The sequence below is a fragment of the Cylas formicarius genome, unplaced genomic scaffold (assembly GCF_029955315.1).
Source record: "Cylas formicarius isolate icCylForm1 unplaced genomic scaffold, icCylForm1.1 PGA_scaffold_3__17_contigs__length_32017465, whole genome shotgun sequence".
Lineage (NCBI taxonomy): Eukaryota > Metazoa > Arthropoda > Insecta > Coleoptera > Brentidae > Cylas > Cylas formicarius.
Genome location: NW_026844326.1, coordinates 1764595 through 1779601, shown reverse-complemented (window position 1 = coordinate 1779601; position 15007 = coordinate 1764595).

The following is a 15007-nucleotide window of genomic DNA, read 5'->3' as shown; positions in this document are numbered from 1 at the left end:
ACGTCGAAATCTAATAGTTTATTAAGGTTTTCGTTACTAAAATGCCCAAAGACGCTGATTTTGACTAGAATTTGAAAGATATTGACATGAATATATAACTGTTTGTATCAAAAAATGATAGTTTAAACTGATATTTACAGTTTTGATGCGGTTTTAGGTACGATATGAGTCGAAGAAGCCGATTTTGACTGGAATCTGTTTAAAATGACAAAGAAAAACCTATTATCAATTCAAAGAAGTGAATTTTTAAGTAGTTATCTGCAGTTTTAATGTAGATTTCTGTTCGCTAAGTTATGAAAATGCATGTTTTGGCTATAATCTTCCGTAAATCAAGGGCGAAAACCAATTATTTGTCCCAAAAGAAGGTGTTTTAAGTATATATCTGCATTTCTAAGGTAGATTTGGGTACAATAAGAGGCGAAAAAGCAGATTCTGACTAAGATTTTATCGAAATCGGCAACTATTTGACTCAGAAAGTTTGCCTTACGTCGAAATCTAATAGTTTATTAAGGTTTTCGTTACTAAAATGCCCAAAGACGCCGATTTTGACTAGAATTTGAAAGATATTGACATGAATATATAACTGTTTGTATCAAAAAATGATAGTTTAAACTGATATTTGCAGTTTTGATGCGGTTATAGGTACGATATGAGTTGAAGAAGCCGATTTTGACTGGAATCTGTTTAAAATGACAAAGAAAAACCTATTATCAATTCAAGGAAGTGAATTTTTAAGTAGTTATCTGCAGTTTTAATGTAGATTTCTGTTCGCTAAGTTCTGAAAATGCATGTTTTGGCTATAATCTTCCGTAAATCAAGGGCGAAAATCAATTATTTGTCCCAAAAGAAGGTGCTTTAAGTATATATCTGCATTTCTAAGGTAGATTTGGGTACAATAAGAGGCGAAAAAGCAGATTCTGACTAGGATTTTATCGAAATCGGCAACTATTTGACTCAGAAAGATTGCCTTACGTCGAAATCTAATAGTTTATTAATGTTTTCGTTACTAAAATGCCCAAAGACGCCGATTTTGACTAGAATTTGAAAGATATTGACATGAATATATAACTGTTTGTATCAAAAAATGATAGTTTAAACTGATATTTGCAGTTTTGATGCGGTTTTAGATACGATATGAGTCGAAGAAGCCGATTTTGACTGGAATCTGTTTAAAATGACAAAGAAAAACCTATTATCAATTCAAGGAAGTGAATTTTTAAGTAGTTATCTGCAGTTTTAATGTAGATTTCAGTTCGCTAAGTTATGAAAATGCATGTTTTGGCTATAATCTTCCGTAAATCAAGGGCGAAAACCAATTATTTGTCCCAAAAGAAGGTGTTCTAAGTATATATCTGCATTTCTAAGGTAGATTTGGATACAATAAGAGGCGAAAAAGCAGATTCTGACTAAGATTTTATCGAAATCGGCAACTATTTGACTCAGAATGGTTGCCTTACGTCGAAATCTAATAGTTTATTAAGGTTTTCGTTACTAAAATGCCCAAAGACGCCGATTTTGATTAGAATTTGAAAGATATTGACATGAATATATAACTGTTTGTATCAAAAAATGATAGTTTAAACTGATATTTGCAGTTTTGATGCGGTTTTAGGTACGATATGAGTCGAAGAAGCCGATTTTGACAAAGAAAAACCTATTATCAATTCAAGGAAGTGAATTTTTAAGTAGTTATCTGCAGTTTTAATGAAGATTTCTGTTCGCTATGTTATGAAAATGCATGTTTTGGCTATAATCTTCCGTAAATCAAGGGCGAAAACCAATTATTGGTCCCAAAAGAAGGTGTTCTAAGTATATATCTGCATTTCTAAGGTAGATTTGGGTACAATAAGAGGCGAAAAAGCAGATTCTGAATAAGATTTTATCGAAATCGGCAACTATTTGACTCAGAATGGTTGCCTTACGTCGAAATCTAATAGTTTATTAAGGTTTTCGTTACTAAAATGCCCAAAGACGCCGATTTTGACTAGAATTTGAAAGATATTGACATGAATATATAACTGTTTGTATCAAAAAATGATAGTTTAAACTGATATTTGCAGTTTTGATGCGGTTATAGGTACGATATGAGTCGAAGAAGCCGATTTTGATTGGAATCTGTTTAAAATGACAAAGAAAAACCTATTATCAATTCAAGGAAGTGAATTTTTAAGTAGTTATCTGCAGTTTTAATGTAGATTTCTGTTCGCTAAGTTATGAAAATGCATGTTTTGGCTATAATCTTCCGTAAATCAAGGGCGAAAACCAATTATTTGTCCCAAAAGAAGGTGTTTTAAGTATATATCTACATTTCTAAGGTAGATTTGGGTACAATAAGAGGCGAAAAAGCAGATTCTGACTAAGATTTTATCGAAATCGGCAACTATTTGACTCAGAATGGTTGCCTTACGTCGAAATCTAATAGTTTATTAAGGTTTTCGTTACTAAAATGCCCAAAGACGCCGATTTTGACTAGAATTTGAAAGATATTGACATGAACATATAACTGTTTGTATCAAAAAATGATAGTTTAAACTGATATTTGCAGTTTTGATGCGGTTTTAGGTACGATATGAGTCGAAGAAGCCGATTTTGACTGGAATCTGTTTAAAATGACAAAGAACAACCTATTATCAATTCAAGGAAGTGAATTTTTAAGTAGTTATCTGCAGTTTTAATGTAGATTTCAGTTCGCTAAGTTATGAAAATGCATGTTTTGGCTATAATCTTCCGTAAATCAATTGCGAAAACCAATTATTTGTCCCAAAAGAAGGTGTTTTAAGTATATATCTGCATTTCTAAGGTAGATTTGGGTACAATAAGAGGCGAAAAAGCAGATTCTGACTAGGATTTTATCGAAATCGGCAACTATTTGACTCAGAAAGGTTGCCTTACCTCGAAATCTAATAGTTTATTAAGGTTTTCGTTACTAAATTGCCCAAAGACGCCGATTTTGACTAGAATTTGAAAGATATTGACATGAATATATAACTGTTTGTATCAAAAAATGATAGTTTAAACTGATATTTGCAGTTTTGATGCGGTTTTAGATACGATATGAGTCGAAGAAGCCGATTTTGACTGGAATCTGTTTAAAATGACAAAGAAAAACCTATTATCAATTCAAGGAAGTGAATTTTTAAGTAGTTATCTGCAGTTTTAATGTAGATTTCAGTTCGCTAAGTTATGAAAATGCATGTTTTGGCTATAATCTTCCGTAAATCAAGGGCGAAAACCAATTATTTGTCCCAAAAGAAGGTGTTTTAAGTATATATCTACATTTCTAAGGTAGATTTGGGTACAATAAGAGGCGAAAAAGCAGATTCTGACTAAGATTTTATCGAAATCGGCAACTATTTGACTCAGAATGGTTGCCTTACGTCGAAATCTAATAGTTTATTAAGGTTTTCGTTACTAAAATGCCGAAAGACGCCGATTTTGACTAGAATTTGAAAGATATTGACATAAATATATAACTGTTTGTATCAAAAAATGATAGTTTAAACTGATATTTGCAGTTTTGATGAGGTTTTAGATACGATATGAATCGAAGAAGCCGATTTTGACTGGAATCTGTTTAAAATGACAAAGAAAAACCTATTATCAATTCAAGGAAGTGAATTTTTAAGTAGTTATCTGCAGTTTTAATGTAGATTTCAGTTCGCTAAGTTATGAAAATGCATGTTTTGGCTATAATCTTCCGTAAATCAATGGCGAAAACCAATTATTTGTCCCAAAAGAAGGTGTTCTAAGTATATATCTGCATTTCTAAGGTAGATTTGGTTACAATAAGAGGCGAAAAAGCAGATTCTGACTAAGATTTTATCGAAATCGGCAACTATATGACTCAGAATGGTTGCCTTACGTCGAAATCTAATAGTTTATTAAGGTTTTCGTTACTAAAATGCCCAAAGACGCCGATTTTGACTAGAATTTGAAAGATATTGACATGAATATATAACTGCTTGTATCAAAAAATGATAGTTTAAACTGATATTTGCAGTTTTGATGCCTTTTTAGGTACGATATGAGTCGAAGAAGCCGATTTTGACTGGAATCTGTTTAAAATGACAAAGAAAAACCTATTATCAATTGAAGGAAGTGAATTTTTAAGTAGTTATCTGCAGTTTTAATGTAGATTTCTGTTCGCTAAGTTATGAAAATGCATGTTTTGGCTATAATATTCCGTAAATCAAGGGCGAAAACCAATTATTTGTCCCAAAAGAAGGTGTTTTAAGTATATATCTGCATTTCTAAGGTAGATTTGGGTACAATAAGAGGCGAAAAAGCAGATTCTGACTAGGATTTTATCGAAATCGCCAACTATTTGACTCAGAAAGGTTGCCTTACGTCGAAATCTAATAGTTTATTAAGGTTTTCGTTACTAAAATGCCGAAAGACGCCGATTTTGACTAGAATTTGAAAGATATTGACATGAATATATAACTGTTTGTATCAAAAAATGATAGTTTAAACTGATATTTGCAGTTTTGATGCGGTTTTAGATACGATATGAATCGAAGAAGCCGATTTTGACTGGAATCTGTTTAAAATGACAAAGAAAAACCTATTATCAATTCAAGGAAGGGAATTTTTAAGTAGTTATCTGCAGTTTTAATGTAGATTTCAGTTCGCTAAGTTATGAAAATGCATGTTTTGGATATAATCTTCCGTAAATCAAGGGCGAAAACCAATTATTAGTCCCAAAAGAAGGTGTTTTAAGTATATATCTGCATTTCTAAGGTAGATTTGGGTACAATAAGAGGCGAAAAAGCAGATTCTGACTAAGATTTTATCGAAATCGGCAACTATTTGACTCAGAAAGTTTGCCTTACGTCGAAATCTAATAGTTTATTAAGGTTTTCGTTACTAAAATGCCCAAAGACGCCGATTTTGACTAGAATTTGAAAGATATTGACATGAATATATAACTGTTTGTATCAAAAAATGATAGTTTAAACTGATATTTGCAGTTTTGATGCGGTTTTAGGTACGATATGAGTCGAAGAAGCCGATTTTGACTGGAATCTGTTTAAAATGACAAAGAAAAACCTGTTATCAATTCAAGGAAGTGAATTTTTAAGTAGTTATCTGCAGTTTTAATGTAGATTTCTGTTCGCTAAGTTATGAAAATGCATGTTTTGGCTATAATCTTCCGTAAGTCAAGGGCGAAAACCAATTATTTGTCCCAAAAAAAGGTGTTCTAAGTATATATCTGCATTTCTAAGGTAGATTTGGTTACAATAAGAGGCGAAAAAGCAGATTCTGACTAAGATTCTATCGAAATCGGCAACTATCTGACTCAGAATGGTTGCCTTACGTCGAAATCTAATAGTTTATTAAGGTTTTCGTTACTAAAATGCCCAAAGACGCCGATTTTGACTAGAATTTGAAAGATATTGACATGAATATATAACTGTTTGTATCAAAAAATGATAGTTTAAACTGATATTTGCAGTTTTGATGCGGTTTTAGGTACGATATGAGTCGAAGAAGCCGATTTTGACTGGAATCTGTTTAAAATGACAAAGAAAAACCTATTATCAATTCAAGGAAGTGAATTTTTAAGTAGTTATCTGCAGTTTTAATGTAGATTTCTGTTCGCTAAGTTATGAAAATGCATGTTTTGGCTATAATCTTCCGTAAATCAAGGGCGAAAACCAATTACTTGTCCCAAAAGAAGGTGTTTTAAGTATATATCTACATTTCTAAGGTAGATTTGGGTACAATAAGAGGCGAAAAAGCAGATTCTGACTAAGATTTTATCGAAATCGGCAACTATTTGACTCAGAATGGTTGCCTTACGTCGAAATCTAATAGTTTATTAAGGTTTTCGTTACTAAAATGCCCAAAGACGCTGATTTTGACTAGAATTTGAAAGATATTGACATGAATATATAACTGTTTGTATCAAAAAATGATAGTTTAAACTGATATTTGCAGTTTTGATGCGGTTTTAGGTACGATATGAGTCGAAGAAGCCGATTTTGACTGGAATCTGTTTAAAATGACAAAGAAAAACCTATTATCAATTCAAAGAAGTGAATTTTTAAGTAGTTATCTGCAGTTTTAATGTAGATTTCTGTTCGCTAAGTTATGAAAATGCATGTTTTGGCTATAATCTTCCGTAAATCAAGGGCGAAAACCAATTATTTGTCCCAAAAGAAGGTGTTTTAAGTATATATCTACATTTCTAAGGTAGATTTGGGTACAATAAGAGGCGAAAAAGCAGATTCTGACTAAGATTTTATCGAAATCGGCAACTATTTGACTCAGAATTGTTGCCTTACGTCGAAATCTAATAGTTTATTAAGGTTTTCGTTACTAAAATGCCCAAAGACGCCGATTTTGACTAGAATTTGAAAGATATTGACATGAATATATAACTGTTTGTATCAAAAAATGATAGTTTAAACATTTTAAACAGATTCCATAACTTAGCGAACTGAAATCTACATTAAAACTGCAGATAACTGCTTAAAAATTCACTTCCTTGAATTGATAATAGGTTTTTCTTTGTCATTTTAAACAGATTCCAGTCAAAATCGGCTTCTTCGATTCATATCGTACCTAAAACCGCATCAAAACTGCAAATATCAGTTTAAACTATCATTTTTTGATACAAACAGTTATATATTCATGTCAATATCTTTCAAATTCTAGTCAAAATCGGCGTCTTTGGCCATTTTAGTAACGAAAACATTAATAAACTATTAGATTTCGACGTAAGGCAACCTTTCTGAGTCAAATAGTTGCCGATTTCGATAAAATCCTAGTCAGAATCTGCTTTTTCGCCTCTTATTGTACCCAAATCTACCTTAGAAATGCAGATATATACTTAAAGCACCTTCTTTTGGGACAAATAATTGGTTTTCGCCCTTGATTTACGGAAGATTATAGCCAAAACATGCATTTTCATAACTTAGCGAACTGAAATCTACATTAAAACTGCAGATAACTACTTAAAAATTCACTTCCTTGAATTGATAATAGGTTGTTCTTTGTCATTTTAAACAGATTCCAGTCAAAATCGGCTTCTTCGACTCATATCGTACCTAAAACCGCATCAAAACTGCAAATATCAGTTTAAACTATCATTTTTTGATACAAACAGTTATATATTCATGTCAATATCTTTCAAATTCTAGTCAAAATCGGCGTCTTTGGGCATTTTAGTAACGAAAACCTTAACAAACTATTAGATTTCGACGTAAGGCAACCATTCTGAGTCAAATAGTTGCCGATTTCGAAAAAATCTTAGTCAGAATCTGCTATTTCGCCTCTTATTGTAACCAAATCTACCTTAGAAATGCAGATATATACTTAGAACACCTTCTTTTGGGACAAATAATTGGTTTTCGCCCTTGATTTACGGAAGATTATAGCCAAAACATGCATTTTCATAACTTAGCGAACAGAAATCTACATTAAAACTGCAGATAACTACTTAAAAATTCACTTCCATGAATTGATAATAGGATTTTCTTTGTCATTTTAAACAGATTCCAGTCAAAATCGGCTTCTTCGACTCATATCGTACCTAGAACCGCATCAAAACTGCAAATATCAGTTTAAACTATCATTTTTTGATACAAACAGTTATATATTCATGTCAATATCTTTCAAATTCTAGTCAAAATCGGCGTCTTTGGGCATTTTAGTAACGAAAACCTTAATAAACTATTAGATTTCGACGTAAGGCAACCATTCTGAGTCAAATAGTTGCCGATTTCGATAAAATCCTAGTCAGAATCTGCTTTTTCGCCTCTTATTGTACCCAAATCTACCTTAGAAATGCAGATATATACTTAAAACACCTTCTTTTGGGACAAATAATTGGTTTTCGCCCTTGATTTACGGAAGATTATAGCCAAAACATGCATTTTCATAATTTAGCGAACTGAAATCTACAATAAAACTGCAGATAACTACTTAAAAATTCACTTCCTTGAATTGATAATAGGTTGTTCTTTGTCATTTTAAACAGATTCCAGTCAAAATCGGCTTCTTCGACTCATATCGTACCTAAAACCGCATCAAAACTGCAAATATCAGTTTATACTATCATTTTTTGATACAAACAGTTATATATTCATGTCAATGTCTTTCAAATTCTAGTCAAAATCGGCGTCTTTGGGCATTTTAGTAACGAAAACCTTAATAAACTATTAGATTTCGACGTAAGGCAACCATTCCGAGTCAAATAGTTGCCGATTTCGATAAAATCTTAGTAAGAATCTGCTTTTTCGCCTCTTATTGTACCCAAATCTACCTTAGTAATGTAGATATATATTTAAAACACCTTCTTTTGGGACAAATAATTGGTTTTCGCCCTTGATTTACGGAAGATTATAGCCAAAACATGCATTTTCATAACTTAGCGAACTGAAATCTACATTAAAACTGCAGATAACTACTTAAAAATTCACTTCCTTGAATTGATAATAGGTTTTTCTTTGTCATTTTAAACAGATTCCAGTCAAAATCGGCTTCTTCGATTCATATCGTATCTAAAACCTTATCAAAACTGCAAATATCAGTTTAAACTATCATTTTTTGATACAAACAGTTATATAATCATGTCAATATCTTTCAAATTCTAGTCAAAATCGGCGTCTTTGGGCATTTTAGTAACGAAAACCTTAATAAACTATTAGATTTCGACGTAAGGCAACCTTTCTGAGTCAAATAGTTGCCGATTTCGATAAAATCTTAGTCAGAATCTGCTTTTTCGCCTCTTATTGTACCCAAATCTACCTTAGAAATGCAGATATATACTTAAAACACCTTCTTTTGGGACAAATAATTGGTTTTCGCCCTTGATTTACGGAAGATTATAGCCAAAACATGCATTTTCATAACTTAGCGAACTGAAATCTACATTAAAACTGCAGATAACTACTTAAAAATTCACTTCCTTGAATTGATAATAGGTTGTTCTTTGTCATTTTAAACAGATTCCAGTCAAAATCGGCTTCTTCGACTCATATCGTACCTAAAACCGCATCAAAACTGCAAATATCAGTTTAAACTATAATTTTTTGATACAAACAGTTATATATTCATGTCAATATCTTTCAAATTCTAGTCAAAATCGGCGTCTTTGGGCATTTTAGTAACGAAAACCTTAATAAACTATTAGATTTCGACGTAAGGCAACCATTCTGAGTCAAATAGTTGCCGATTTCGATAAAATCTTAGTCAGAATCTGCTTTTTCGCCTCTTATTGTACCCAAATCTACCTTAGAAATGTAGATATATACTTAAAACACCTTCTTTTGGGACAAATAATTGGTTTTCGCCCTTGATTTACGGAAGATTATAGCCAAAACATGCATTTTCATAACTTAGCGAACAGAAATCTACATTAAAACTGCAGATAACTACTTAAAAATTCACTTCCTTGAATTGATAATAGGTTTTTCTTTGTCATTTTAAACAGATTCCAGTCAAAATCGGCTTCTTCGACTCATATCGTACCTAAAACCGCATCAAAACTGCAAATATCAGTTTAAACTATCATTTTTTGATACAAACAGTTATATATTCATGTCAATATCTTTCAAATTCTAGTCAAAATCGGCGTCTTTGGGCATTTTAGTAACGAAAACCTTAATAAACTATTAGATTTCGACGTAAGGCAACCATTCTGAGTCAAATAGTTGCCGATTTCGATAAAATCTTAGTCAGAATCTGCTTTTTCGCCTCTTATTGTACCCAAATCTACCTTAGAAATGTAGATATATACTTAAAACACCTTCTTTTGGGACAAATAATTGGTTTTCGCCCTTGATTTACGGAAGATTATAGCCAAAACATGCATTTTCATAACTTAGCGAACAGAAATCTACATTAAAACTGCAGATAACTACTTAAAAATTCACTTCCTTGAATTGATAATAGGTTTTTCTTTGTCATTTTAAACAGATTCCAGTCAAAATCGGCTTCTTCGACTCATATCGTACCTAAAACCGCATCAAAACTGCAAATATCAGTTTAAACTATCATTTTTTGATACAAACAGTTATATATTCATGTCAATGTCTTTCAAATTCTAGTCAAAATCGGCGTCTTTGGGCATTTTAGTAACGAAAACCTTAATAAACTATTAGATTTCGACGTAAGGCAACCATTCCAAAACTAACCAAAACTAACCAAAACTATCATTTTTTGATACAAACAGTTATATATTCATCTCAATATCTTTCAAATTCTAGTCAAAATCGGCGTCTTTGGGCATTTTAGTAACGAAAACCTTAATAAACTATTAAATTTCGACGTAAGGCAACCATTCTGAGTCAAATAGTTGCCGATTTCGATAAAATCTTAGTCAGAATCTGCTTTTTCGCCTCTTATTGTACCCAAATCTACCTTAGAAATGTAGATATATACTTAAAACACCTTCTTTTGGGACAAATAATTGGTTTTCGCCCTTGATTTACGGAAGGTTATAGCCAAAACATGCATTTTCATAACTTAGCGAACTGAAATCTACATTAAAACTGCAGATAACTACTTAAAAATTCACTTCCTTGAATTGATAATAGGTTGTTCTTTGTCATTTTAAACAGATTCCAGTCAAAATCGGCTTCTTCGACTCATATCGTACCTAAAACCGCATCAAAACTGCAAATATCAGTTTCAACTATCATTTTTTGATACAAACAGTTATATATTCATGTCAATATCTTTCAAATTCTAGTCAAAATCGGCGTCTTTGGGCATTTTAGTAACGAAAACCTTAATAAACTATTAAATTTCGACGTAAGGCAACCATTCTGAGTCAAATAGTTGCCGATTTCGATAAAATCTTAGTCAGAATCTGCTTTTTCGCCTCTTATTGTACCCAAATCTACCTTAGAAATGTAGATATATACTTAAAACACCTTCTTTTGGGACAAATAATTGGTTTTCGCCCTTGATTTACGGAAGGTTATAGCCAAAACATGCATTTTCATAACTTAGCGAACTGAAATCTACATTAAAACTGCAGATAACTACTTAAAAATTCACTTCCTTGAATTGATAATAGGTTTTTCTTTGTCATTTTAAACAGATTCCAGTCAAAATCGGCTTCTTCGACTCATATCGTACCTAAAACCGCATCAAAACTGCAAATATCAGTTTAAACTATCATTTTTTGATACAAACAGTTATATATTCATGTCAATATCTTTCAAATTCTAGTCAAAATCGGCGTCTTTGGGCATTTTAGTAACGAAAACCTTAATAAACTATTAGATTTCGACGTAAGGCAACCATTCTGAGTCAAATAGTTGCCGATTTCGATAAAATCTTAGTAAGAATCTGCTTTTTCGCCTCTTATTGTACCCAAATCTACCTTAGAAATGCAGATATATACTTAAAACACCTTCTTTTGGGACAAATAATTGGTTTTCGCCCTTGATTTACGGAAGATTATAGCCAAAACATGCATTTTCATAACTTAGCGAACTGAAATCTACATTAAAACTGCAGATAACTACTTAAAAATTCACTTCCTTGAATTGATAATAGGTTGTTCTTTGTCATTTTAAACAGATTCCAGTCAAAATCGGCTTCTTCGACTCATATCGTACCTAAAACCGCATCAAAACTGCAAATATCAGTTTAAACTATAATTTTTTGATACAAACAGTTATATATTCATGTCAATATCTTTCAAATTCTAGTCAAAATCGGCGTCTTTGGGCATTTTAGTAACGAAAACCTTAATAAACTATTAGATTTCCACGTAAGGCAACCATTCTGAGTCAAATAGTTGCCGATTTCGATAAAATCTTAGTCAGAATCTGCTTTTTCGCCTCTTATTGTACCCAAATCTACCTTAGAAATGTAGATATATACTTAAAACACCTTCTTTTGGGACAAATAATTGGTTTTCGCCCTTGATTTACGGAAGATTATAGCCAAAACATGCATTTTCATAACTTAGCGAACAGAAATCTACATTAAAACTGCAGATAACTACTTAAAAATTCACTTCCTTGAATTGATAATAGGTTTTTCTTTGTCATTTTAAACAGATTCCAGTCAAAATCGGCTTCTTCGACTCATATCGTACCTAAAACCGCATCAAAACTGCAAATATCAGTTTAAACTATCATTTTTTGATACAAACAGTTATATATTCATGTCAATGTCTTTCAAATTCTAGTCAAAATCGGCGTCTTTGGGCATTTTAGTAACGAAAACCTTAATAAACTATTAGATTTCGACGTAAGGCAACCATTCCAAAACTAACCAAAACTAACCAAAACTATCATTTTTTGATACAAACAGTTATATATTCATCTCAATATCTTTCAAATTCTAGTCAAAATCGGCGTCTTTGGCCATTTTAGTAACGAAAACATTAATAAACTATTAGATTTCGACGTAAGGCAACCTTTCTGAGTCAAATAGTTGCCGATTTCGATAAAATCCTAGTCAGAATCTGCTTTTTCGCCTCTTATTGTACCCAAATCTACCTTAGAAATGCAGATATATACTTAAAGCACCTTCTTTTGGGACAAATAATTGGTTTTCGCCCTTGATTTACGGAAGATTATAGCCAAAACATGCATTTTCATAACTTAGCGAACAGAAATCTACATTAAAACTGCAGATAACTACTTAAAAATTCACTTCCTTGAATTGATAATAGGTTTTTCTTTGTCATTTTAAACAGATTCCAGTCAAAATCGGCTTCTTCGACTCATATCGTACCTAAAACCGCATCAAAACTGCAAATATCAGTTTAAACTATCATTTTTTGATACAAACAGTTATATATTCATGTCAATATCTTTCAAATTCTAGTCAAAATCGGCGTCTTTGGGCATTTTAGTAACGAAAACCTTAATAAATTATTAGATTTCGACGTAAGGCAACCATTCTGAGTCAAATAGTTGCCGATTTCGATAAAATCTTAGTCAGAATCTGCTTTTTCGCCTCTTATTGTACCCAAATCTACCTTAGAAATGTAGATATATACTTAAAACACCTTCTTTTGGGACAAATAATTGGTTTTCGCCCTTGATTTATGGAAGATTATAGCCAAAACATGCATTTTCATAACTTAGCGAACAGAAATCTACATTAAAACTGCAGATAACTACTTAAAAATTCACTTCCTTGAATTGATAATAGGTTTTTCTTTGTCATTTTAAACAGATTCCAGTCAAAATCGGCTTCTTCGACTCATATCGTACCTAAAACCGCATCAAAACTGCAAATATCAGTTTAAACTATCATTTTTTGATACAAACAGTTATATATTCATGTCAATGTCTTTCAAATTCTAGTCAAAATCGGCGTCTTTGGGCATTTTAGTAACGAAAACCTTAATAAACTATTAGATTTCGATGTAAGGCAACCATTCTGAGTCAAATAGTTGCCGATTTCGATAAAATCTTAGTCAGAATCTGCTTTTTCGCCTCTTATTGTACCCAAATCTACCTTAGAAATGTAGATATATACTTAAAACACCTTCTTTTGGGACAAATAATTGGTTTTCGCCCTTGATTTACGGAAGATTATAGCCAAAACATGCATTTTCATAACTTAGCGAACTGAAATCTACATTAAAACTGCAGATAACTACTTAAAAATTCACTTCCTTGAATTGATAATAGGTTTTTCTTTGTCATTTTAAACAGATTCCAATCAAAATCGGCTTCTTCGACTCATATCGTATCTAAAACCGCATCAAAACTGCAAATATCAGTTTAAACTATCATTTTTTGATACAAACAGTTATATATTCAGGTCAATATCTTTCAAATTCTAGTCAAAATCGGCGTCTTTGGGCATTTTAGTAACGAAAACCTTAATAAACTATTAGATTTCGACGTAAGGCAACCTTGCTAAGTCAAATAGTTGTGGAGAATCTGCTTTTTCGCCTCTTATTGTACCCAAATCTACCTTAGAAATGCAGATGTATACTTAAAAGACCTTCTTTTGGTACAAATAATTGGTTTTCGCCCTTGATTCACGGAAGATTATAGCCAAAACATGCATTTTCATAACTTAGCGAACTGAAATCTACATTAAAACTTCAGATAACCACTTAAAAATTCACTTCCTTGAATTGATAATAGGTTTTTCTTTGTCATTTTAAACAGATTCCAGTCAAAATCGGCTTCTTCGATTCATATCGTATCTAAAACCGCATCAAAACTGCAAATATCAGTTTAAACTATCATTTTTTGATACAAACAGTTATATATTCATGTCAATATCTTTCAAATTCTAGTCAAAATCGGCGTCTTTGGGCATTTTAGTAACGAAAACCTTAATAAACTATTAGATTTCGACGTAAGGCAACCATTCTGAGTCAAATAGTTGCCGATTTCGATAAAATCTTAGTCAGAATCTGCTTTTTCGCCTCTTATTGTACCCAAATCTACCTTAGAAATGTAGATATATACTTAAAACACCTTCTTTTGGGACAAATAATTGGTTTTCGCCCTTGATTTACGGAAGATAATAGCCAAAACATGCATTTTCATAACTTAGCGAACAGAAATCTACATTAAAACTGCAGATAACTACTTAAAAATTCACTTCCTTGAATTGATAATAGGTTTTTCTTTGTCATTTTAAACAGATTCCAGTCAAAATCGGCTTCTTCGACTCATATCGTACCTAAAACCGCATCAAAACTGCAAATATCAGTTTAAACTATCATTTTTTGATACAAACAGTTATATATTCATGTCAATGTCTTTCAAATTCTAGTCAAAATCGGCGTCTTTGGGCATTTTAGTAACGAAAACCTTAATAAACTATTAGATTTCGACGTAAGGCAACCATTCTGAGTCAAATAGTTGCCGATTTCGATAAAATCTTAGTAAGAATCTGCTTTTTCGCCTCTTATTGTACCCAAATCTACCTTAGAAATGTAGATATATATTTAAAACACCTTCTTTTGGGACAAATAATTGGTTTTCGCCCTTGATTTACGGAAGATTATAGCCAAAACATGCATTTTCATAACTTAGCGAACTGAAATCTACATTAAAACTGC